Here is a 25805-nt window from a genome sequence, read left to right on the forward strand (position 1 = left end):
ATCTGACATCAGCAATGATATCCCTGGTTCCACATCCTCTTTTGAAACCAGCCTGAATTTCTGGCAGTTCCCCATCGATATACTGCTGCAGCTGTTTTTGAATGATCTTCAGCAAAATTTTGCTTGCATGTGATATTAATAATATTGTTCTATAATTTCCACATTCGGTTGGATCACCTTTCTTGGGAATAGGCATAAATATGGATCTCTTCCAGTCAGTTGGCCAGGAAGTTGTCTTCCATATTTCTTGGCATAGACCAGTGAGCACTTCCAGCGAAGCATCTGTTTGTTGAAACATCTCAGTTGATATTCCATCAGTTCCTGGAGCCTTGTTTTTCATCAATGCTTTCAGAGCAGCTTGGACTTCTTCCTTCAGTACCGTTGGTTCCTGATCATATGCCACCTCTTGAAATGGTTGAACATCGACTAATTCTTTTTGGTATAATGACTCTGTGTAGTCCTTCAATCTTCTTTTGATGCTTCCTACATTGTTTAATATTTTCCCCATAGAATCCTTCACTATTGCAACTTGAGGCTTAAATTTTTTCTTCAGTTCTTTCAGCTTGAGAAATGCCAAGCATTTCCTTCCCTTTTGGTTTTCCATCTCCAGCTCTTTGTACATTTCATTAGAATACTTTGGCACCACTCAAAATGAGAAGAAACAGCTACAAGTATCCATTAATAATTGGAACCTGGAATGTACAAAATATGAATCTAAGAAAATTGGTAATCTTCAAAAATGAAATGGAATGCATAAACATCAATATCTTAGGCATTAGTGAGCTGAAATGGACTGGTATTGGCTGTTTTGAATTGGACAATCATATAGTCTACTATGCTGGGAATGACAACTTGAAGAGGAATGGTGTTGCATTCATCGTCAAAAAGAACATTCCAAGATCTATTCTGAAGTACAATGCTATCAGTGATAGGATAATATCCATACGCCTATGAGGAAGACCAGTTGATACAACTATTATTCAAATTTACCCACCAACCACTAAGGCCAAATGTGAAGAAATAGAAGATTTTTATCAGCTGCTGCAGTCTGAAATTGATCAAACATGCAATCAGGATGCATTGATAATTACTGGTGATTGGAATGCAAAAGTTGGAAACAGAGGCGGGGCCAAGATGGCAGACTAGGTGGACGCTACCGCGGATCCCTCTTGCAACAAAGACTCAGAAAAACAAGTGAATCGATCACATACATAACAATCTACGAACTCTGAACAACAAACACAGACTTAGAGACGGAGAACGAACAAATACGGGCAGACAGCAATCATTTTCAGAACCAGGAGCCAGCGTACCAGGCAGGTGACCTTCGGAGCCTGATTTGGGGCAGAGCCCGGGGGGGCAGACGGCACAGACAAGGGGCCCAGCCCTAGCCCCCGAACTCATCCCAGGAGGGAGCCTAGCGGGTTGGCGCGGGCGGCGTAGCGGTGCAGCCGGTGGGAGAAGTCCCCGGGAGGCAGTGACTGATCTTGGAGTGGGGAGAGCAGCGTCCCAGCCAGGGAGCTGTCCCACCGGGAGTTTGGCGGGGAGCGGGCGTGGCGCAAGTGTGGGGATCAGCTATATTTCCCTAAAGCGACCCCGGGGGGGGGGGCCCAGACGTTCGTGCAGGTGACGCCCACCCAGTTCGCGCGTGCGGCACGGCTCACCGGAGGGAGAAGTCCCCGGGAGGAAGCGACTGGTCTTGGAGCCGGGAGAACAGCGTCCCAGCCGGGGAGCCATCCCGCTGGGATTTTAGCAGATGCGGGCAAGGCATGAGCGCAGGGATCAGTTATATTCCCCTGAATTGACCCCGGGGGCGGGCCCAGCCGTTTGGGCAGGCGACGCCCACCCAGCTCTCGCGAGCGGAGTGGAGCGCGGGAGGGAGAAGTCCCCAAGAGAAAGTGACTGGTCTTGGAGCGGGGAGAGCAGCGTTCCAGCCGGGGAGCCGTCCCGCCAGGATTTTGGCAGGCGTGGGAGGAGCATGAACGCGGAGATCAGCTCTATATTCTGAGGTGCTACACTCCTCGCTCTCTGATCCCTCCCCCACCCTCCCCAGGCGGCTCCATTAACATCCGAATACCCTGAGCCAGAGGGAGAATTCAGATAGGGATCTAACTACATTTTTTTTTAGCTGATTACCTGGAAAAACTAGTTTCCCAGTGATGGCTCGGAGACAGCAGTCCATATCAAACCACATAAAGAAACAGACCATGACAGCTTCTCCAACCCACCAAACAAAAGAATCAAAATCTTTCCCAAATGAAGATACAATCCTGGAATTATCAGATACAGAATATAAAAAACTAATTTACAGAATGCTTAAAGACATCACAAATGAAATTAGGCTAACTGCAGAAAAAGCCAAGGAACACACTGATAAAACTGTTGAAGCACTCAAAAAGATTATTCAAGAACATATTGGAAAAATTAATAAGTTGCAAGAATCCATAGAGAGACAGCATGTAGAAATCCAAAAGATTAACAATAAAATTACAGAATTAGACAACGCAATAGGAAGTCAGAGGAGCAGACTCGAGCAATTAGAATGTAGACTGGGACATCTGGAGGACCAGGGAATCAACACCAACATAGCTGAAAAAAAAATCAGATAAAAGAATTAAAAAAAATGAAGAAACCCTAAGAATCATGTGGGACTCTATCAAGAAGGATAATTTGCGAGTGATTGGAGTCCCAGAACAGGGAGGGGGAACAGAAAACACAGAGAAAATAGTTGAAGAACTTCTGACACAAAACTTTCCTGACATCATGAAAGACGCAAGGATATCTATCCAAGATGCTCATCGAACCCCATTTCAGATTGATCCAAAAAGAAAAACACCAAGACATATTATCATCAAACTTGCCAAACCAAAGACAAACAAAATTTTAAAAGCAGCCAGGGAGAAAAGAAAGGTTTCCTTCAAGGGAGAGTCAATAAGAATAAGTTCAGACTACTCAGCAGAAACCATGCAGGCAAGAAGGGAATGGGATGACATATACAGAGCACTGAACGAGAAAAACTGCCAACCAAGGATCATATATCCAGCAAAACTCTCTCTGAAATATGAAGGCGAAATTAAGATATTTACAGATAAACACAAGTTTAGAGAATTTGCAAAAACTAAACCAAGACTGCAAGAAATGCTAAAGGAGATTGGCCTGATGACCAATAATATCAGGTACCAGCACAATACAAGGTCACAAAACAGAACATCCTGATATCAATGCAACTCAAATAGGGAAAGCACAAAAACAAACAAATTAAGATTAATTCTAAAAAATAAATAAATAAACAAAATAATACACATAACAGGGAATCATGGAAATCAATAGATGAACGATCACAATAATCAAAAAGAGGGACTAAATATAGGAGGCATTGAACTGCCAGATGGAGAGTGATACAAGGCGATATAGAACGATACAAGTTAGGTTTTTACTTAGAAAAATAGGGGTAAATAATAAGGTAACCACAAAAAGGAATATCAATTCCATAACTCAAGAAAAAAGCCAAGAAAAACGTAACAACTCAACTAACATAAAGTTAAACATTATGAAAATGAGGATCTCACAATCTACTAAGAAAAACGTCTCAGCACAAAAAAGTATGTGGAAAAATGAAATGGACAACAACACACATGAAAAGGCATCAAAATGACAGCACTAAAAACTTATTTATCTATAATTACGCTGAATGTAAATGGACTAAATGCACCAATAAAGAGACAGAGAGTCACGGACTGGATAAAGAAACACGATCCATCTATATGCTGCCTACAAGAGACACACCTTAGACTTAGAGACACAAACAAACTAAAACACAAAGGATGGAAAAAATATATATCAAGTAAACAATAAGCAAAAAAGAAGAGGAGTAGCAATATTAATTTCTGACAAAATAGACTTTAGACTTAAATCCACCACAAAGGATAAAGAAGGACACTATATAATGATAAAAGGGACAATTGATCAGGAAGACATAACCATATTAAATATTTATGCACCCAATGACAGGGCTGCAAGATACATAAATCAAATTTTAACAGAATTGAAAAGTGAGATAGACACCTCCACATTTATAGTAGGAGACTTCAACACACCACTTTCGGAGAAGGACAGGACATCCAGTAAGAAGCTCAATAGAGACACGGAAGACCTACTTACAACAATCAACCAACTTGACCTCATTGACTTATACAGAACTCTCCACCCAACTGCTGCAAAATATACTTTTTTTTCTAGTGCACATGGAACATTCTCTAGAATAGACCACATATTAGGTCATAAAACAAACCTTTGCAGAGTCCAAAACATCGAAATATTACAAAGCATCTTCTCAGACCACAAGGCAATGAAACTAGAAATCAATAACAGAAAAACGAGGGAAAAGAAATCAAATACTTGGAAAATGAACAATACCCTCCTGAAAAAAGACTGGGTTATAGAAGACATCAAGGAAGGAATAAGGAAATTCTTAGAAAGCAACAAGAATGAAAATACTTCCTATCAAAACCTCTGGGACACAGCAAAAGCAGTGCTCAGAGGTGAATTTATATCGATAAATGCACACAGACAAAAAGAAGAAAGAGCCAAAATCAGAGAACTGTCCCAACAACTTGAACAAATAGAAAGTGAGCAACAAAAGAACCCATCAGGCGCCAGAAGAAAACAAATAATAAAAATTAGAGCTGAACTAAATGAATTAGAGAACAGAAAAACAATTGAAAGAATTAACAAAGCCAAAAGCTGGTTCTTTGAAAAAATTAACAAAATTGATAAACCATTGGCTAGACTGACTAAAGAAAAACAGGAAAGGAAACAAATAACCCGAATAAGAAACGAGAAGGACCACATCACAACAGAGCCAAATGAAATTAAAAGAATCATTTCAGATTACTACGAAAAATTGTACTCTAACAAATTTGAAAACCTAGAAGAAATGGATAAATTCTTGGAAAAATACTACCTACCTAAACTAACACATTCAGAAGTAGAACAACTAAATAGACCCATAACAAAAAAAGAGATTGAAATGGTAATCAAAAAACTTCCAACAAAAAAAAGTCCTGGCCCGGACGGCTTCACTGCAGAGTTCTACCAAACCTTCAGAGAAGACTTAACACCACTACTACTGAAGGTATTTCAAAGCATAGAAAAAGATGGAATACTACCCAACTCATTCTATGAAGCTACCATCTCCCTGATACCAAAACCAGGTAAAGACATTACAAAAAAAGAAAATTATAGACCTATATCCCTCATGAACATAGATGGAAAAATCCTCAACAAAATTCTAGCCAATAGAATCCAACAACACATCAAAAAAATAATTCACCCTGATCAAGTGGGATTTATACCAGGTATGCAAGGCTGGTTTAATATCAGAAAAACCATTAATGTAATCCATCACATAAATAAAACAAAAGATAAAAACCACATGATCTTATCAATAGATGCAGAAAAGGCATTTGACAAAGTTCAACACCCATTTATGATAAAAACTCTTACCAAAATAGGAATTCAAGGAAAATTCCTCAACATAATAAAGGGCATTTATGCAAAGCCAACAGCCAATATCACTCTAAATGGAGAGAACCTGAAAGCATTTCCCTTGAGGACGGGAACCAGACAAGGATGCCCTTTATCACCGCTCTTATTCAACATCGTACTTGAAGTCCTAGCCAGGGCAATTAGGCTAGACAAAGAAATAAAGGGCATCCAGATTGGCAAGGAGGAAGTAAAGCTATCACTATTTGCAGACGACATGATCGTATACATGGAAAACCCTAAGAAATCCTCCAGAAAACTACTGAAACTAATAGAAGAGTTTGCAAGAGTCTCAGGTTATAAAATAAACATACAAAAATCACTCGGATTCCTCTACATCAACAAAAAGAACACCAAAGAGGAAATAACCAAATCAATACCATTCACAGTAGCCCCCAAGAAGATAAAATACTTAGGAATAAATCTTACCAAGGATGTAAAAGACCTATACAAAGAAAACTACAAAGCTCTGCTACAAGAAATTCAAAAGGACATACTTAAGTGGAAAAACATACCCTGCTCATGGATAGGAAGACTTAAGATAGTAAAAATGTCTATTCTATCAAAAGCCATCTATACATATAACGCACTTCCAATCCAAATTCCAATGTCATATTTTAAGGGGATAGAGAAACAAATCACCAATTTCATATGGAAGGGAAAGAACCCCGGGATAAGCAAAGCATTACTGAAAAAGAAGAAGAAAGTGGGAGGCCTCACTCTACCTGATTTCAGAAGCTATTATACAGCTACAGTAGTCAAAACAGCCTGGTACTGGTACAACAACAGGCACATAGACCAATGGAACAGAATTGAGAACCCAGATATAAATCCATCCATGTATGAGCAGCTGATATTTGAAAAAGGACCAGTGTCAGTCAATTGGGGAAATGATAGTCTTTTTAACAAATGGTGCTGGCATAACTGGATATCCATTTGCAAAAGAATGAAACAGGACCCATACCTCACACCATGCACAAAAACTAACTCCAAGTGGATCAAAGACCTAAACATAAAGACTAAAACGATAAAGATCATGGAAGAAAAAATTGGGACAACCCTAGGGCATAAACAGAATACAAAACATTACCAAAAATGATGAAGAGAAACCAGATAACTGGGAGCTCCTAAAAATCAAACACCTATGCTCATCTAAAGACTTCACCAAAAGAGTAAAAAGACCACCTACAGACTGGGAAAGAATATTCAGCTATGACATCTCAGACCAGCACCTGATCTCTAAAATCTACATGATTCTGTCAAAACTCAACCACAAAAAGACAAACAACCCAATCAAGAAGTGGGCGAAGGATATGAACACATATTTCACTAAAGAAGATATTCAGGCAGCCAACAGATACATGAGAAAATGCTCCCGATCATTAGCCATTAGAGAAACGCAAATTAAAACTACGATGAGATTCCATCTCACACCAACTAGACGGGCATTAATCCAAAAAACACAAAATAATAAATGTTGGAGAGGCTGCGGAGAGATTGGAACTCTCATACACTGCTGGTGGGATTGTAAAATGGTACAACCACTTTGGAAATCCATCTGGCGTTATCTTAAACAGTTAGAAATAGAACTACCATACAACCCAGAAATCCCACTCCTCAGAATATACCCTAGAGATACAACAGCCTTCACACAAACAGATATATGCACACCCATGTTTATTGCAGCTCTGCTTACAATAGCAAAAAGCTGGAAGCAACCAAGATGTCCGTCAACGGATGAATGGGTAAATAAATTGTGGTATATTCACACAATGGAATACTACGCATCGATAAAGAACAGTGACGAATCTCTGAAACATTTCATAACATGGAGGAATCTGGAAGGCATTATGCTGAGCGAAATGAGTCAGAGGCAAAAGGACAAATATTGTATAAGACCACTATTATAAGATCTTGAGAAATAGAAAAAACGGAGAAGAACACATGCTTTTGTGGTTACAAAGGGGGGAGGGAGGGAGGGAGAGGGTTTTTTATTGATCAATCAGTAGATAAGAACTGCTTTGGGTGAAGGGAAAGACAACACTCAATACAAGGAAGGTCAGCCTAATTGGACTGGATTAAAAGCAAAGAGGTTTCCGGGATAAAATGAATGCTTCAAAGGTCAGCGGAGCAGGGGCGGGGGTCTGGGGAACATGGTTTGAGGGGACTTCTAAGTCAATGGGCAAAATAATTCTATTATGAAAACATTCTGCATCCCACTTTGAAATGTGGTGTCTGGGGTCCCAAATGCCAACAAGCGGCCATCTAAGATACATCAATTGGTCTCAACCCACCTGGAGCAAAGGCAAAGGAAGAACACCAAGGTCACATGACAACTAAGAACCCAGGAGACAGAAAGGGCCACATGAACCAGAGACCTACATTATCCTGAGACCAGAAGAACTAGTTGGTGCCCGGCCACAATCGATGTCTGCCCTGTCAGGGAGCACAACAGACAACTCCTGAGGGAGCAGGAGACCAATGGGATACAGACCCCAAATTCTCATAAAAAGACCATACTTAATGGTATGACTGCGACTAGAGGAATCCCGGCGGCCATGGTCCCCAGACCTTCTGATGGCACAGGACAGGAACCATCCCCGAAGACAACTCATCAGACATGAAAAGGACTGGTCAGCGGGGGGGAGAGAGATGCTGATGAAGAGTGAGCTAATTAAATCAGGTGGACACTGGAGAGTGTGTTGGCAACTCTTGACTGGAGGGGGGATGGGAAGATAGAGAGAGAGGGAAGATGGCAAAATTGGCACGAAACGAGAGACTGAAAGGGCTGACTCAATAGGGGGAGAGCAAGTGGGAGAAGGGAGTAAGATGTATGTAAACTTACATGTGACAGACTGATTGGAATGGTAAATGTTCACTTGAAGCTTAATAAAAATTAATTAAAAAAAAAAAGTTGGAAACAAAGAAGGATCAGTAGTTGGAAAATATGGCCTTGGTGATAGAAGCAATTCCGGAGATCAAATTGCAAGACCAATGGCTTCTTCATTGCAAATACCTTCTTTCACCAAAAAAAAAAAAAAAAAAAAAAAAAAAATTTCTTTTTTTTTTTTTATACACATGGGCCTCGCCAGATGGAACACACAGAAATCAAATTGACCACACCTTTGGAAACAGATGATGGAAAAACGCAATATTATCAGTCAAAACAAGGCCAGGGGCCAGCTGTGGAACAGACCATCAATTGCTGCTATACAAGTTCAAGCTGAAACTGAAGAAAATCAGAGCAAGTCCACAAGAGCCAAAATATGACCTTGAGTATATCCCACCTGAATTTAGAGACCATCTCAAGAGTAGATTTGATGCATTGAATGCTAGTGACCAAAGACCAGACAAGTTGTGGAATGGCATCAAGGACATCACACATGAAGAAAGCGAGAGGTCATTGAAAAGACAGGAAAGAAAGAAAAGACCAAGATGGATGTCAGAGGAGACTCTGAAACTTGCTGTCGAACGTCGAGCAGCTTAAGCAAAAGGAAGAATTGATGAAGTAAAAGAACAGAAGATTTCAAAGGGCGTCTCAAGAAGACGAAGTAAAGTATTATAATGACATGTGCAAAGAACTGGAGATGGAAAACCAAAAGGGAAGAACACGCTCGGCCTGATATAGTACCTGGCAGTTTATTGATGCTCAAAGAATATATTTATTGAATGAATAAGTTGGTACAGACATGAAACATGATACCTACAAAGAGGAATACATGTTGGTGGTAAAAGCATGAGTTCAACTTTAATTTTAGACATGTTGTTGTTTTTTTTTTGTTGTTGTTGTTGTTATTGTTAGGTGCCATCGTGTCGATCCCAATTTATAGCAACACTGTGTGATAAAGTAGAACTGCCCCGTAGGGTTTTCTCAGTTGTGCTCTTTACAGAAGTAGATCACCAGGTCTTCCTCCCAAGGAGCCGCTTGGTGCATAGTAAATTAGAAATGCCTGTTAGACAACCAGCATGGATGATCAGTTGATAGTTGGATCTGTGAGTCTACAGATCAAGAGAGAGATCTGGGCATCATCTCCTCTGGAAACCTACCTGCACTTCACCCTCCCTAAGCTCAGTGTCTTAGTTATCCAGTGCTACTGTAACAGAAAGACAATAAATGGATGACTTTAACAAACAGAAATTTATTCTCTCACAGTTTAGGAGGCTAGAAGTCCGAAATCATGGTGCCAGATCTAGGGGAAGGCTTTGTCTCTCTGTCTGCTGTGGGGGAAGGTCCTCATCAATCTTCTCCTGGGTCTAAGAGATTCTCAGTGCAGGGACTCTGGGTCCAAAGGATGCACTCTGCTTCCCACTCTTCTTTTTTGGTGGTAGTAGATCCCCTTCTCTCTGGTCTTTCTCTCTCCTTTTATCTCTTGTAAGATAAGTGGTGATGCAGGGCACACCCCAGGGAAATTCCCTTTGCATCAGATCTGGGCTATGACCTGAGTAAGGGTGTTGCATCCCACCCTAATCCTCATCAATATGACCTAATCCTGCCTCATTAACACAATGAGCAGCTTACTCCCAAATGGGACCATAACCACAGGCATACCAAAAAAAGCCAAAACCATTGCCATTGAGTCAATTCCGAATCCTAGCAAACCTATAGGACAGAGTAGAACTACCCTATAGAGTTTCCAAGGACTGCCTCGTGGATTCAAACTGCCAACCTTTTGGTTAGCAGCCATAGCACCTAACCACTACGCCACCAGGGGGGCTAGGATTTACATCACGTGGCAAATGGAGAATAACCAGATCACAAAATGGAGGACAACCACACAATACTGGGAATCGTGGCTTAGCCAAGCTGATACATATTTTGGGTAATAAAATTCAATCCATGACACTCAGTATGGCATACTTGTGCACATTCCTCACAATTATTGATTTTCTGTAATGATTTTTATTTATCTTCATCACTTTTATCCTCAAGACTTAGAATGGTCCCTGGCATATGACGAGATACTCAATAATGTTTGCCAACAGAAATATCAAATGAATGATAATTTTTCGAAGAAACAAATCATCTTTATGTTCTGGGCACTGTCCTTAACCATCCCTCTCCCCTCACATACCAATTTTGACAAGTTCTGTTCATCCTGCCTCTCTTTCTCCATGCTTACCTGAACTATAACACCAGCCTCTTGACTGATCCATCAGCTTTCAGTGTTTTCTCCTCACCCAAAACTTCAAACCCAAAGAATTTGTGCATAATCCTGCCTCCCTTCCCCTAAGTGCTTCTTCCCGCCTTCTTTCTAGAGGCTTCCTGGCTGACCTGGTAGTAGAGCTCTGGATTTGGTCTGGGTAGTCTGGGGTTGTCTGCATGAATGCTGTAGCCTCTATGCATTGAAAGTTCTCCCGTGGCTTAAAAGAATTAATACTCCTTTTGGAGGGTCCAATTTTCAGAGAGCTAGCTTTTCCAAAGTTTTAGCTTTTCCAAAGCCAAAGTTAGCAAAGCTAATTCACCCCTACAACAGAAAATTCAGCTAAAAAGTCAGTCAAGTGCAGGGCAACAAAAGAGTGTTGCCAGACAGAATGCTTTTTCTTTTAAATGGCTTGAGTTGGTGACTTACAGCCACAAACTTAAATAGGATTCTTAATCCTGTTAAGTTTGGAATCTGGGTGTACAGAATCTGCACATTAGGGACAAATGTGTCCCCGGGGTAGAGAAGAACAGATTGGGAACCTTAGTTCCTGGAGCCAGGTAGGGCCACACCACGTGGTCATGGGAAGATCAGTGTGTGGTAAAATAGGCCTCTTGGCTGCACCTGTCCCCTGGGGCCTGTTAGCACATTCACAGGGTCTGACGATTGAGAACAGGCGGATCCCTTAATCCAAGGCCCAGGCCCAGCCCCATACTTGGTGTGAGCGCTAATAAGTTCATAGAATCCTGGGTGTTCCCAGAGCTTGATAAAAACCCAATGTTTTCATTTCTTATGAAAATTCCTTTTAGAATGAGCTAGTTAAGTTAGACGGGCTCACTCAGTGCCAGTCCTGCTTTGCATTGAGAAGCCTGCATTGCCAAACCAACCATGTGTTCAAGGAAGTGAAGACGTAACAATAGATGTCCTTTACTGGGTAACTTCAGTGTGCCAATGCGTTAGGGCATTTTTGAGAATCATCACTACCATGAAAGGTAGGTGCCATTGTTCTAATTTGGCAGATTAGGAAACAGCGGCTCAGGAAGTTGTAATAGAAGAGTGGCTCTGGGACTTGGAGCAACATACTTTATTTCAAATCTTAGCTCCAACATTCTTTTATTTAAATCTTTCTATCTTTCCGGAGGGCCTACTGTGCACCTGGCATTGATCTAGGGATGCTGCACCAGTGAACAAGACGTACATACATGATCCCTGCCATTACTGAGTTTACATTTTGTAGTGGAGTGGGGGGGCGGGAAGGGGAGGGGCTAATAAGCAAATGATGTGCAAGATAATTTCAAATAGAAATAATTATTACAAATAAAACAAAGTGATGTGATTGGGAAGAGGGCTGTAACAAGATACAGATTTAGATAGTGATGTGTCCTAGGTCACATACCATTTATTTGTCAGGAAAATCTACTTAACCTCTCTGGAACTCAGTTTCCTCATCCACAGAGTGGGTACACTACTAGGGTCTACCTCTTGGTCACTGCTCACAGGGCATCTACTTCCTTGTCTCTAATTATTTATTAGCCTATTTGTTTCTGTTTTAGTCATCTAGTGCTGCTATAACAGAAATACCACAAAAGGATGGCTTTAACAAGCAGAAGTTTATTCTCTCACAGTCTAATAGGCCAGAAGTCAAAATTCAGGGTAGCAGCTCCAGGGAAAGTCTTTCTCTCTCTGTTGGCTCTGGAGGAAGGTCCTTGTCATCAACCTTCCCTTCGTCTAGGAGATTTTCCATGCAGGAACCCTGGCTCCAAAGGATGTGCTCTGCTCCTGGTGCTATTTTCTTGGTGACAAGAGGTCACCAAATCTCTCTGCTTGCTTCTCCCCTTTATATCTCAAAAGAGATTGGCTCAAGACAAAATCCAAGCCTGTAGATCGAGTCCTGCCTCATTAACATAACTGCTGCTAGTCTTATCTCTTCAACATCATACAGCTAGGATTTACAAAACATAGGGGAATCCCATCAGATGAAAAAATGTTGGACAATCATACAATACTGGGAATCATGGCCTAGCCAAATTGATACATATTTTTGGGGGGGACACAATTCAATCCATAACATTCCACCCTTTGGTCCCCGAAAATTTATGTCCTTGCCACATGTAAAACATATTTATCTCATCATATCATAGCAAAAGTCTTAATTCAACTCCAAGTCCAAAATCCAAAAACTTCTCTTCATCTGTGAAGTCTAGAATACAAGTCATCTGCTTCCAAAGTACAATGGTGGAACAGGCACAAGCTAGACATTTTCATTACAAGTGGAAGAAATTGGAGGGAAAGAAGGGATAACAGGCATGAAGCAAGTCAGCAGAACACGTTTTATTAGCTCTCAAGCCTTTGAAAATAACTCTCTGTTCTCTGAGACCATTTACACAGTAGCCCTGCCCTCCAGACTCTAGGTTTTGGCCACGCTTTCCTGATTCTGAGTGGAGGCTCCTTAGCTCTGGCCTTCAGCAACGCTTTCCAGGCCCACTGGCAATTCTGCTCCCTTGGCTTTAGGCACACCATTCTCCTAGTCCATCTGAGTGGAGGCCCTACCTTAGAAACTCCAGAGGCCATGGCTCCACCCTTTGAGACCCCAGAAGTTGTGGCCATACCCTTTAAGACTGAGGCAGCTCAGTTTTCTGTGTTCCTTGTCTCTTCAGCTTCTGTTTCCTGGTTTCTTGGCCTCTTGGCACTTCAGGCCTCTTGGCACGTTGGGCCTTACCACCAACGTCTGCCTTGCTGGCGCAAATGTTCCAAAGCTCTGTAGCTCCACTGATAAGTGCCTGGAGGCACCCCACTCTGCCAGTGAACCTCGGTCCAGAGGCACTCAGCTCTCTCACTCTGTGGGTTGGTGCCATCACCATCTCTTGCTGGTCTCCTGGTTCTGCCACTGCTGCTTCTCTGCCACTGCTGCTTCTTGCCGTCTGTGCCATCTCCAGTGTAACAGCTCTCCTCACTTCCTTCTGAGTTCTCTATCCATTCACGGTTTCGAAACTGCTTCCACATTTTAGGTATCTTTTAGATCAGTACCCCACTCTCAGTACCAAATTCTGTCTTACTCATCTAGTGCTGCTATAACAGAAATACCACAAATGGATGACTTTAACAAACAGAAGTTTATTCTCTCACAGTCTAATGGGCTAGAAGTCTGAATTCAGGACGCCAGCTCCAGGGAAAGGCTTTCTCTCTCTGTTGGCTCTGGAGGAAGGTCCTTAGTCATCAATCTTCCCTTTGTCTAGTAGCTTCTCCGTGCAGGAACCCTGGCTCCAAAGGATGCACTCTGCTCTTGGTGCTGCTTTCTTGGTGATATGAGGTCCCCATGTCTCTCTCTTGCTTCTCCATTTTTATACCTCAAAAGAGATTGGCTGAAGACACAACCCAATCCTGTAGATTGAGCTCTGCCTCATTAACATAACTTCTGCTAATCCTATCTCATCATCATCGTAGAGATAGAATTTGCAACACACAGGAAAATAACATCAGATGACAAAATGGTAACCAATCATACGTTACTGGGAATCATGGCCTAGCCAAATTGATACACATTTTGGGGGGACACAATTCAATCCATAACAGTTTCCATGATATTTGCTTTGGAGGATTGGATGTTTGCAGAGTTTTCTCCTATTTCTGAGAATTCATCTTCATGCCCTCTGCCTCCTGGATTGCCAGTGACAGAACACAGACCCTGAGAAAATGCTGCTGAATGGGGGTGATTTAATGTCCCAAATGATGAGAAGGCGATAGATAGATACATAGACAGAGATAATTGAGTGTGTGTGTATGATGTGAAGAGTTACTAATGTGATAAGGTACACATGATAAGTTTGTTTTGTTTTGTTTCGTTTCTTTTGGTGAAAGTATATACAGCCAAAGATATGCCATTTCAACAATTTCTACATGTACAATTCAGTGACGTTATATTCTTCAAGTCATGCTACCATTCTCACTATCATTTTCCAAACTATTCCACCACCATTATCTTAAACTCACTGTCCCTAAGCTTCCAATCCAATCTTTCGAGTTGCCGTTGTCAATTTGATCTCACATAGACAATTCTTTCAAAGAGTGCAAGGGTCAAAGCAGACTTACTTTACTAATTAAGATAAGCTTTTTTTTTTTTTTGCTTCAAAAAAGACTTCAGGGGATAGTTTAAAGTTTAAAGAGTATTTCAGGTCAAGAATTTTAGGGGTCCATCCAGCCCCAATGGCTCCAGAAAGACATGTGGTAAATTTTTAAGGTCCCATTGTCCTAGACTCATTTCTTCCTCCACCCCCTACCTGTCGCAGGGCCTGAAATTTCCACTATTATGTCAATTCTACATGGGAACAAAGTCTCCAGGGAATAGAGACTTAATACAAGTATCTCACCTCAAGAAAAGAGGGGGAAATCTATTATTCAGTCAACAGAGATGAGCCTAGCAGATGCCTTCTCAGAGCACTGAGTCTGAAGGAATGGGCCATAGGCAGATTAACTTTGAGGAAGGCTTGGGAAATCGGGCAAGTAGAAAAGAGTCTGTAAGGGCCAGAGCATACAGAAGGAGCTGAGGTGTTTTAAAGAGAAAATCTGAATTTCCTTCAAGTCTTGGAATCCATCAGGAGGTTCCTGTAGAGCAGAGCCAGCGGGTAGAAAAGAGGCCATGGTAGTGATGGCAGAGCCTCCCACCTCAGCCATCAGGGCTGGCAGTAAGGGCTTCCTTCTTTTTCTTTGGGATTGGAGGATGTATACAGGCTTTGGATTAGGACATTTGAGTTCAAATCTAGCTCTGTTTATCATCTGTACAATTACTACTACCTACTTCCCAAAACACTTGGCATTTCTCAAGCTGAAAGAACAGAAGAAAAAATTCCAGCCATGAGTTGCAATAGTGAAGGATTCTACGGGAAAATATTAAATGATGCAAGAAGCATCAAAAGAAGACAGAAAGAAAACAAAGAGTAATTATACCAAAAAGAATTAGTTGACATTCAACCATTTCAGGAGGTAGCATATGATCAGGAACCGATGGTACTAAAGGGAGAATCCAAGCTGCACTGAAGACATCGATGAAAAACAAGGCTCCAGGAATTGACTGAATACCAATTGAGATGATCCAACAAATGGATGCAGCACTAGAAGCGCTCACTCATCTATGCCAAGAAATTTGGAAGACAGCTACCTGGCCAACTGACTGGAAGAGATCCATATTTATTCCTATTTCCAAGGAAGGTAATCCAACTGACTGCAGAAATTATCAAACAATATCATTAATACCATACACAAGCAAATTTTGCTGAAGATCATTCAAAAACTGCTGCAGCAGTATATCAACAGGGAACTGCCAGAGATTCAAGCCAGATTCAGAAGAGGTCATGGAACTAAGGATATCATTGCTGATGTCAGGTGTATCCTGGCTGAAAGCAGAGAATACTAGAAATATGTTTACTTGTGTTTTATTGACTATGCCAAGGCATTCGACTGTGTGGATCATAACAAATTATGGATAATATTGCGAAGAATGGGAATTCCAGAACACTTGATTATGTTCATGAGGAACCTGTACACAGATCAAGAAGCAGTCATTCGAACAGAACAAGGGTATACTGCATGGTTTAAAATCAGGAAAGGTGCGCATCGGCGTTGTATCCTTTCACCATACCTATTCAATCTGTATGCTGCACAGATAATCTGAGAAGCTGGACTCTCTGGAGAAGAACAGGGCATCAAGATTGGAGGAAGATGCATTAACAACCTGCCTTATGCAGATGACACAATGTTGCTTGCTGAAAGTGAGGAGGACTTGAAACACTTAGCGATGAAGATATCAAAGACCACAGCCTTCAGTGTGAATTACACCTCAACATAAAGAAAACAAAAATCCTCACAACTGGACCAATGAGCAACACCATGATAAACGGAGAAAAGATTGAAGTTATCAATGATTTCATTTTAGTTGGAACCACAATCAACACCCATGGAAACAGCAGTCAAGAAGTCAAAAGATGCATTGCACTGGGCAAATCTGCTGCAAAAGATTTTTAAAGTGTTGAAAAGCAAAGATGTCACCTTGAAGACTAAGGTGCTCCTGACCCAAGCCATGGTGTTTCCAGTTGCCTCATATACATGCGAGAGCTGAACAATGAATGGAGAAGTCTGAAGAATTGATGCCTTTGAACTGTGGTGCTGGCGAAAAATACTGAATATGCCATGGACTGCCAAAGGAATGAACAAGTTTGTCTTGGAAGAAGTACAACCAGAATGCTCCTTGGAAGCAAAAATGGTGAGACTATGTCTCACATAATTTGGACATGTTATCAGGAGGGATTAGTCCCTAGAGTAGGACATCATGCTTGGTAAAGTGAGGGTCATCAAAAAAGAGGAAGACCCTCAACAAGATGGATTGACACAGTGGCTGCAACGATGGACTTAAGCATAACAACGATTGTGAGGATGGTGCAGGACCGGGCCGTGTTTCATTCTGTTGTACATAGGGTTGCAACCAACTCGAGGGCATCTAACAACAACAACTTCTGAAAATAATTGTATGGATCATTCGTTTATGAAACAAACATCTACTGAGCTCTCATGAAGCACCTGCACACTTCCAGTGTTCAATAAATAATAGTTTCCTCCTTCCTTTAGATGTGGAGCCGATAAGACCAGCATAGCCCAGATTTAAGTGATTTGTTCTCCTAGGAGAACAAATATGGTCATAGTACCTATTAAAGATAATAAATAAATAAATAAAACTCGTTGCCATCAAGTTGATTCTAACCCATAGTGACCCTATAGCCTACAAAAATTTAAAAAAAAAAAAAAAAACATGGTGGCAAGCCTAGATAATGCCGTTAGGTGTGATGTTCATTTATTCAATATACATTCATCAAGTGCCTTTGTGTACTTTGACTGGGGATTAGAAAATGATAAGAACTCAGCCTTTGCCCTCCAAGTTCATGGTCTAGTGGATAAAACAGGCTTGAAAACAAATGATGACAATAAATTGACTGGGGCTACGTTAGAGGTGTGCATAGAGGAAAGAACATGCTTAATTCTGTCTAGGGAGGTTAGGGAAGGCTATTTGGAGGAAGTGATATTTGAGCTGAAGGATAAATAGTTTTCCAAGTGAAGTAGAGTGCTATGGAAAGGAGATATTTCAGGAAGAAGTAACAGCTTATACCAAAGCAGACAAAGGAGAAAGCAAGAGTTCAGAATGGTGGAGTTCAGGGTTGAATAGAAGAGAGATAATAAAGGCAGATGGGGTTGAAAATGTACGTGTCATCCAAGGAACAGAGGCCATAGTAAGCCATGATGAAGCTGCTGTATGCCTAAAGGGCTCCCCACACCGTCAAGGGAGCCACTGACTATAAAGAGTGAATGAATGAATGAACAATCTATATGATACTTGGCAGCTCAAAAAGTGCTCTTTGTATAGATTGTTTAACTTAGAAGACAGGAGAAAAAAATACTGTGCTTCACAAAGGACTTTTCTTAAAATACCTTGTACATGGCATCATCTGTGGAACCTGACACCATTAAGTCAGGAACCACTTCATCAATAGTGGTGCTGCAGGGAGTGAGAGATGGGAAGAGTCAAAGCCAGCCAACAATTTTAAGGCAGACTGTGGGGTTACAGCCAAGGTATTTGATAGCCCCCAACTGGCTTTCCATAAAATTCTGCCTGTCTCTTTCCAGGAAAGTGCCTATGTCTCTACTGATAGCTCGGAGCTCAGAGTTCAGGGGTCTCCAAATCTGAGTTGCAACAGAGAAACCATGTAGCCCAGACAATGGGAAAAGTTTGTGCTCTGGAGTCAGTTTCTTCTCAGTCCAAACCCACAAGCCCTACTTAGTAGCTGTGTGACTTTGGGCAAGTTACCTAAGCTGTATGAATCCTGTTTTCACAAAGCAGTGCTCACAGGGCCCAGCTTGCCCAGGGATATTCAAGGATTATGCCTCCTTCCCTAGTGCACTCATTAATAGGGCCTCCTTTGACTCTCAAAATTGTCCCAGGCTGGATTATAAATTATGTAACCACTCTACTCATCTGCCCCAACCTCTCTTTTATGGTTATTATGCAGGTGAAATGCTTAATGTTGTTTTAGTTCAGACATTTTGTGTGACAAGTATGAGAAAATTAAAAAAAAGTATCAGAAAATTCAAATTTGTGGTTCGCCTAACTAAGAATAATTACTTTCAAGTGCAGGGCTATGGAGCTTATACTTTGCAGTAGTATTAGTTGTAGTAGGCACGTTGTTGTTGTTAGGTGCCACAGAGTCAATTCTAGAAACCCTACTCTGTCACATAAGGTCACTAGGAGTCAGGATTGATGAGCAGATCACCATGTCTTTCTCCTGTGGAGCCACTGGGTAGGTTTGAACCGCCAGCTTTTCTGTTAGCAGCCAAGTGCTTAACCATTGCACCACCAGGGCTCCTTGTAGTGGGCATAGTATTATCATTATTGTTCCTCCTCTCCCTTCATTTTCTCTTTCAGACTGGCATGACAATTTGGTAACTTGTGAGCATGGTGTGATAAAAAAGACCATGGGATTTGGAGAGAGAGACATCCTAGTTGACACTGAACTTCCTTAGATATGGGTTTCCGTGTCATACTTACATTGCTGGGTTGTGCAAGTATCACATAAGATCCTATATATGGAAATGCTCTGTAAACATAAGGAGGGTGAATAGGTGTAAAGGACTGCAGCAGCTACAGCTCACAACAAAACCTGCCTTTGTTTCCAAACATGCTGAAGATTGACCTTTGATCTCAATCTTCTATAGGGACCAAAATAATAAATACAATTGGAGTTCAGAAGAGGTAAGAGTTGTGAAGTATGATAGGCTATGCCTAGATGTTGAACTTGAAAGAGGAAGAGAGAAGATCAAAACGTGCCATAGGATCACGAAAACAACATACTTGATAATTGCGATGGTAGAGAATCCCCAACTATTCAGTACCTGGAGAGGCAGTAGAGAATAGTTAAGGAACACAGGCTTTAGAGTTAGACAACTTGGTTTTGAGGATTAAATGGGATGATCAGATAAAGTGCTTAGCACAATATCCATCATATAGAAAGTGATTAATTAATGGCAGCTATTTATTTTCAATATTACTGCTATTATTATTAGCTTACTGTGTGTCAGGCACCATGCTAGGTGTCATGGATTGAATTATGTCCCCCCAAAAATGTGTGTATCACCTTGGTTAGGCCATGATTCCCAGTATTGTGTTGTTGTCTTCCATTTTGTGACTGTAATTTTACGTTAAGAGGATTAGGGTGAGATTGTAACACCACCCTTAACATCAGGTCACCTACCTGATCCAATGTAAAGGGAGTTTCCTCGGGGTGTGGCCTGTACCACCTTTTATCTCTTGAGAGATAAAAGCCAGGAGAAGCAAGCAGAGACTGGGAGACCTCAAACCACCAAGAAAGCACCAGGAGTAGAGTGCGTCCTTTAGACCTGGGGTCCCTGTGCCTGAGAAGATCCTCATCCAGGGGAAGGTTGGGGACAAGGACTTTCCTCCAGAGCTGACACTCAGCCCCCAGATGCTGAGTACCTAGAGAACTGGTTCTTCATCTTCTCCATTCTCCAGTCAGTGATCTGAACAAATGAAAACATCAGCTGCCTGGGCAACAACTAATGGCAGCTGGTGATTGAGGAGCATCGAGGATTGGATTATTTCACAGTGGATTTGTGTCACTGGATTGAATTATATCCCCCTAAAAATGTATCATTTGGGCTGGGCCATGATTCCAGGTATTGTGTGACTTTTCTATATGTCCTAAATCCTGTCTCTATAATGTTAATGAGGGATGATGGATGGCAGTTGTGTTAGTGAGGTAGGAAACTCAACCTATAAGACTGGATTGCGTTTTGAGGCAATCTCTTGAGATATAAAAGGGAGAAGTGAACAGAGTGACAAGGAGACCTCATACCGCCAAGAAACAGTGCCAGGAGCAGAGCGCATCCTTTAGACCCAGGGTTCCTTCACAAAGAAGCTCCTGGTCCAGGGAAAGACTGATGAGAAGGTGGACAGAAAGCCTTCCCCTGGAGCTGACACCTTGAAGTTAGACTTTCATTCTGCTTTACTGTGAAGAAATAAATTTCTTTTTGTTAAAACCATCTACCTGTGGTATTTCTGTTATAGCAGCACTAGATAACTAAGACAATTTGCCTCCTATATTGCTCATATACAAGAATCTTTCACCAAGATGGGACACTTTCCATTGGAATCAAGGGATTTAAGTGCTGTAAGGGACCCTAGAGATCATCTGGTAAAATTTCCTTATTTTTAGATAGGAACCTGAGGCTTGAAGACTTAACCCAACATCCCTGATTTCTGGTCCAATACACCTTCCAAATACAGACACAGCATGCCCTGTGTTAGGCCACTGAGAAACCCATCTACAACTTCACACTCTGCAGAATGCCTCCTGGCACCATTCCTGCTGCATTCTCATTCTAACCTTGATAGAGAGTCATATACACATGTGCCAAGAAGTCCAGTCTCCCAGCCAAATTCTATAGCTGCGTCCTTCTATAATCCCCACTTCTCTTTTGGACTGTTAGGATTCATCATCTTGCTTCCTTTCTGGATTATATTTCTGCATGTATTTCTGTATGATCCATTTGGGGCACTCCGCTTAGAAATTTCAGGTGAGTGGGTGAAGGAAGGTCAAGGCTGCTTTTACACTATGACCTGTGAAGAAGGTATCTGGGACACAGGGAGGAAGTCTGGCTGCTTCCTGCACTGCCAGAGGTGCTATCCTGGTCTTCGGCATTTGTCTTTTTTGTTTACACAGTTAATGTCCGTGAAGCTCTGAAAATGTTCAGTGGACACACTTCCAGAGGTAGTCCTAACTCTTGGAACTAACTACATCCTGGAGCCCAGTGTTGGCTGTGCAGTACGACAGGTGACGTCCAGATGATATGGTAAGTGTTGGTAGCTAACTATCAACTGAAGATTTGCTGCAGCTTCAAATTGCCCTTTCAAAAATGGGTCAGTCTTCTCATAAAGGGGTAGCACAAGGAAGTTCCTTTATGGTGACAGGGCAATTCTGCATCTTGATTGTGGTAGTGGTTATGTGAAGCTATATATATGATTAAATAACATGGAACACACACACACACAAATAAGAGCATGTAAAAACTGGTGAAATCTTAGTAAGGTCTGTAGATTGTACCAATGTTAGTTCCTTTGTTTTGATGTTGTACTACAGTTATGTAAGGGGTTACCACTGAGGGAAGCTGGATGAAGGGTACACCGGACCTCTCTGCACTATTTTTGCAACTTTAAAAAAAAAAAAGGGCAGTTGCTCTTGAGTGGATTCTGACTCCATGACGACTCCATGTGTGCAGAGTAGAATTGCATTCTATAGGGTTTTCACGGCTGTGAACTTTCAGAAGTAAATCCCAGGTCTTCTTCCAAGGCATCTCTGGGTGCATTAAACCACCAACCCTTTGGTTGATAGTTGAGTGCTTAACCATTTGTGCCACTCAGGGACTCTTGTGAGTCTATAATTACTTCAAAATATATATATTTTTAAATGGTTCAACCTCAAAATGGGTTAATACAATACAGCATCCTGTATGCTAGGAGAGGAATGCAGACTATACTCTGAGAGCACCGAAGCTGAATCTTAAAGAAATAGCAGGAATTAGCAAGGCCAGGCAAGGGAAGAGAGAGGAGAGCATCCTGACAAGCAGAGGGAGAGCTATGAACAATGGTACAAAAGTTTGAAGGATGATGACTCTTCCTCTGAACTACCCAGGATTAGGTTTGGCAGGAGCAGATCTGCTTGTTGGAGGGTGGCAGGAGATGGTTAATAAAAAAGGATTCGTGGTGAAATTGGTTTGAGAATTCTGGATTAAACAAAATTGAGCCGATTTCTCTGCTGCAGGACATCTCAGTGCCTTTGGAATGGTTTCCCACATTGTGAGTCTCCCAGCAGGGTTATCATATGCAGCATTTCCCACTCTCAAGGGACCACAGAAACCCTTTGTTTCAGGACAGCTTGTGGAACGTGAATTCTCTTGCACACCCTTGGGAAACGTTGAGCTATTAGATAGGTTCTGGCCAAGGTTGATATTTACCAGACAATAGCAAGAGATTTTTTGGGGAATCTGGACTGATGGGTGTCCTAGTTACCTAATGCTACTATAACACAAATACCACAAGTAGGTAGCTTTAAAGAACTAAAATTTATTCTCTCACAGTTCTGGAGACTAGAAGTCCAAATCAGGGTCTCGGCCTCATCAGTAGTCCTAAGAGTTCTTTGGTTCTTTGGCTTGTAGATGATCCTCAGATGGGGTCTGTCTTCCCCAGTATGTGCTCTCGTCTGTGTCTAAACTCCTCTTTTTATAACTGAGAAGTGATTAGGTTTAGGACGCACTCTACTGGAGCCCTGGTGGCTGCTAACCAAAAGGTCAGCAGTTCAAATCCACCAGGCGCTCCTTGGAAACCCTATGGGACAATTCTACTCTGTCCTATAGGGACACGATGAGTCTGAATAGACTCAACAGCAGCTACATTGGTATGACCTCATTAACGTAACAAAGAAAACCCTATTTCCAAATAGGAATACACCCACAGAAATAAGAGCTAGGACCTCAACACGTATTTTGGATGGACATAATTCAGTCCGAAACAATGGGAAACCCCAACTTTTTCTAGGACTTCTAGAATGGGTATCTATTGCATAACATACCAGACTAAACCAGTTCCACCCAAGTCAGTGTATATAAGAAGGACTCCAGCAATTCAGCAGCTTTGCATTATGTTCCCATGAGGGAATCTGCCAGGCCTGCTAGGTAGGGTGAGTTCTCAGTCTCTCCTTAGGCCACCAACTGACCTTCCTAGGCTTTTGCAAAAATAGAGACAGATGCAGCATCTTGCAGTATGAAGGGAAATGTTGCAGTGGATAATCTTTGCAGTGATTACTCAAAAAGAGAAGAATGAAAATCAAAAGTTAATCAAACCATGAAATACAACCAGGGCTGGGGAATCTCTAAAATTGTATTTTGTTTTCACAGCCCAAGAGAAGAACTGAGGATTTTATCATATATATATATATATATCTTTAAAATGCTGGAGTAAGCAGAAATCACTCTGGAGTAAATTCAAGTCCTGAAAATAAGTATCATAACAAATTATGAGCTCCATCCTTCACTCCTCATCTCTCCTACTCCCTCTCTCCCCCATCCCCACAGTGCTCATAAATTCTTTCAACAAAGAAAAACATTTCTCATATGCCTTAGAGTAGAGTTTACTGCCTCTGTTCTCTATCAGCCCTTCCTTGATGATCAACTCACTGAATATTCATCACAGCTTTTTCAAGCTAAGAGTGTTCTGAGCTCAGTCTCCTGGGCCACTGCATTGACGGAGCGTGTGACATTCAGGCTCCATCTCACTCTTGCTTCCCTGGTACAGTCTATCAGCCATCTCTGCCTTTGTGGACTTCAGACTTTAGATTTTAGAGTCTTCACTCTCTTAAACAAAAGAAGATAAATACCGGGGGAGTCCAGCTAAAGAGAGGATAATATCTACCTGGAATACAAAAGGATTCCCTGGGTGGTGTAAGCAATTAACATGCTCAGATGCTGGAGGAGAAGTTGCAGGTCGGAGTGTACCCAGAGGCACCGCAGAAGGAAGATCTGGTGATTTGCTTCAGGAATGTCAGCCACTGAAAACTGTGGAACACGGTTGTACTCTGACACACACGGGGTCTCCATGAGTCACGGTAGGCTTCACCACAACCGGTTTTTTAGAACGTAGAAAAAAATATGAGATTCATCAGAGAAGAGTGTCCCCCAGGTTTTGGGGTAAAACCTTAGGTGGTGGGTTGAGGGGATGGCATTAGCTTCCCAGGGCTGCCATAACAAATTAGAGTGAAACCTGTGAGAGCTGGAACTCTTTGAGACTGACTTGTTTTTCTAGGTCTTGCAAGTTTTCTGCCTTTGACAGGGTGCAGTCCTGCCACTTTTCTATGACTCGTTTTAATGGAAAATATTTGAGTCCTTGGAAACCCTATGGGGCAGTTCTACTCTGTCCGATAGGGTCACTGTGAGTCGAAATCGACTTGACAGCAACTGGTTTGACACGTTTCTACCTTATGCAGTTTCCAGCTTCAGCAGGTTTTACTGTACCACAAACTGGATGGCTTAAAACACAAAAATTTATTCTCTCAAAGCTCTGGGGGCCAAAAGTCTAAAATCAAGGTGCCAACAGGGCCATGCTCTTTCCATAGGCTCTAGGGGAGAATCATTCCTTGTCTCTTCCAGGTCCTAGTGACTTCTGGCATTCCTTGGCTTGTGGCAGCGTCACTCCAATCTCAGCCTCTCTCTTTATGTCACCTTCTTCTCTGTCTTTGTGTCCTCTCCTCTTCTTATAAGGACACCAGTCATTGGAGATAGAACTCACCCTAAAGCCAGTGTGACCTCATCATGACATCCTTAACTAATTACATCTGCAAAGACCTTATTTCCTATAAGGCCACATTCTGAGGTTCCAGGTAGGCAAGAATTTTGGGGGAAACTATTCAGACCACTACAGGGATAATAAGATTGGAATTACAAAAACCCACAAGGGAAACTGACAAGTTAGGTAAAGTAAGGAAAAACCTCCCCTGTAATTGACCTACCTGAGATTTCCTTAGGCTGACAATTAAGATAATTTCTGCCCTCTATCTCCCTTATAAATTCAGCACTCAGCTGATACGGTGAGTGCCTGATGATCTTTGAAGAACTTGGGGGTATAGAAAAGTAATGAAGACAAGGCTATGATCCTAAAGTTCAGATCTAAAGGCTTTTTCTATAGTGGGGGCAGGGGAGGTGACCAGAGGCTTAACACCGAGCACCCTCTTTTTTATGCCTTTAAGGAGTCTCAGTCATTTAACCCCATCCTCTTTATCCCCTTCACTCTAGACCACTAAATATACAAACTCTGAATTATCTTCAGGGGCACTACACCAAACCAGGCAAGATTGTCTTTTTGTGCTTTGAAAGCCTCAGCCTTTCTTTTCACTATTTCAGGGTGAGTTTTATGGCAGTGGCAAGGGAGCAAGAACACACACACACGCATATATATATACTGTCTCTAAGTCTGTTCTTTTTATAGGCTCATTGTAATTCTGCAGAAACCAAAAC

This window comes from Elephas maximus, chromosome 7 (assembly GCF_024166365.1).
Source record: "Elephas maximus indicus isolate mEleMax1 chromosome 7, mEleMax1 primary haplotype, whole genome shotgun sequence".
NCBI lineage: Eukaryota > Metazoa > Chordata > Mammalia > Proboscidea > Elephantidae > Elephas > Elephas maximus.